Raw genomic sequence first — 2,419 nt, 5'->3', positions numbered from 1 at the left:
AAGGCATAGAAAATAGTCATGTGCGAGTCGACTTGAGAAAGAACTTAGGTGACGCGGATATGACTTTAGACAGAGCTTTAGAGAGAGCTCTACATATAAAAGCAGTAACGAGAATTGAGGAGGAGGACAATGAGTCGCGGGTTTCTGTCATCCAGTCAAAGAAAAATTCACAGTTACTTAATTCGACTAATGATTTAGTGAGAACATTGCAAACTAAATCTTTGACCTTGAAACCCAAGGTTTTTAGTACACCTTTTTTTATATACGTGTGAAACTCACACTTATAGACACTCTATTTATTGAGAGGGGGAGTGAGTTGTCTTGAGTTCAAGACCGAAAAAAATGAAAATGAGTTGTCTTGAGTTCAAGACCAAAAAAGAAAATGAGTTGTCTTGAGTTCAAGACCAAAAAAATAAAAATGAGTTGTCTTGAGTTCAAGACTAAAAAATGAAAAAGAGTTGTCTTGAGTTCAAGACTAAAAAAATGAAAAAGAGTTGTCGTGAGGTCAAGGCCAACAAAAATAAAGGAAAATTCTTGAGATCAAGACTGAAAATATTGAGAAACTTTACTCAAGACTGAAAATATTGAGAAACTTTAGAAGCAAAAAATTTTTCTATTGAACATAGCAGGCAGCGAGATCCCACGAATTGGTGAATATGTGTACTATATGCCGGAGTTGAGGAAAGTTTTTTCGGAGATTTCCCCGGGACTGTACCGAGTGGAATCATGTCTGTCAAGGACTCGGAAGGTGTCTACACTAGAACTTCTGGCACCCGCCAATATTTGGTCCCGAGCTCTGCAGACTGAAGTGCAACTGCAAAACCAGTGCGCGAAGTTTGAGAAGTTGAAGAGTACAAACTCTTCACTCCAAAAGGATCCTGTCGAGCTTCGACAAAAACTAGACAAACATTGCGACAAAGCCAAAGAGGCAACAAGAGAATTATTGGGAAAACTGAGCGCCGAGTGTGAGGCGCTGAGAGATAACCTAAAGGCGGCGGTAGCCGAACAAGAGCTGTCAATCGACTTACTTAAGCAGGAGTTGGCCGATCTGAAAGTCAATACTGATAAAAAGAGCGAAGCCATGGAGAAAATGGAAAAAGAGAATGACCAATTGAGGTCAGAGCTTCGGCAGTTGTAAAACTATAACCAGTACTTGGCGAGTGAGTGCCCAAGGAAAGACACTATAATCGATAGACAAAAGCATTCTTTGAAGAACGAGAAGGCCAAAACGAAGGCCACAGAAAAGTGTTTATTCGAGATTCGGAATAAAAATGTATTGAATCGGCCTGCGACATTGTACGAGATTTTGTTGGTAAAAAGTTCTGCTTCAAAAGATCAGATCAAAAAACACTACCACAAAATGAGCTTGTTGACGTACCCTGATGCTGGTGGAGATGAGGAGTTTTTCAAGACCATTAATTGAGCATACCAAATACTGATGAACGATGGGGCGCGAGAAGCGTACAACAATTTCGGGCTGGACGAGGCAGAGAAAAACATGACGAAAACTGATACCTAATCGGCTGCTATAGGTGCTCATCATATGTTTCAGGCTTAGAATCCCTTCAGTTACTTTCCTGTGTGTTACAGCTTAGAGATGAAAATGTTTTCCTTTGGAAGATTTATAACGGGGCCGTTGACGTACCGTGTAACTTTCATTTTGCATCTTTGCCAACACGATCTTCCTCGAATGGACTGCTTCGCTTCCCAACAGCACGCAAGGTCTCTTCAGAAGACAACTTTTTCATTACAGCAAATCGAGCTGCAAACGAGCTCATGCGGTAAAAAATCATTTCATTTGAAATGCCATTAAATATTTTGAAAAGTTCCCTCATCAATTACCTGAAATCCAGAACATCAATTACTATATGAACTATTCGTGTTCACATTTTGTCAAGTGTTAGTGTACAAAATTGACTCTAATACATTCAGAGTCCATCCAAGTAAAGTCCTTTTTAGTCCATCCAAGTAAAGTCCCATCCAAGTAAAGTCTATCCAAGTAAAGTCCTTTTTAATTGACAAATCAGTTTTAGTCATGACATGCCCTGTTTGTTATTCTGACCACAAACCACACTTAATTTTTCCACCGCTCTTCCGCCTTGTTTAACATCATAAAGAGAACGCTGTCCGCCGACAACCTTTCTATGTCGAAGATAATAAGCGACATTTGGTGTGGATATTTTTTTTACAACTACAACCAGAATGTAAAGGAAACCAATTTGTCAAATTAAAATTACTTCCAATATTTAAAACAAACATTTTCGAACTTTACACGCTCGTGAACAGTCTTCTGTTACTGTTGACAGTAACCGGGAAGCGAAACTTTGATGAGAAATCTGTTAACTTAACGGTAGTCACCCCCACTCTTTTCTGGAAGCCTTGCCTACTACTACGTGATATTAACCGGAGTTTAAAAATT

Source organism: Convolutriloba macropyga, chromosome 3, assembly GCF_964194025.1.
Source record: "Convolutriloba macropyga chromosome 3, txConMacr16.3, whole genome shotgun sequence".
NCBI lineage: Eukaryota > Metazoa > Xenacoelomorpha > Acoela > Convolutidae > Convolutriloba > Convolutriloba macropyga.
Note: the sequence above shows the minus strand (reverse complement) of the source record.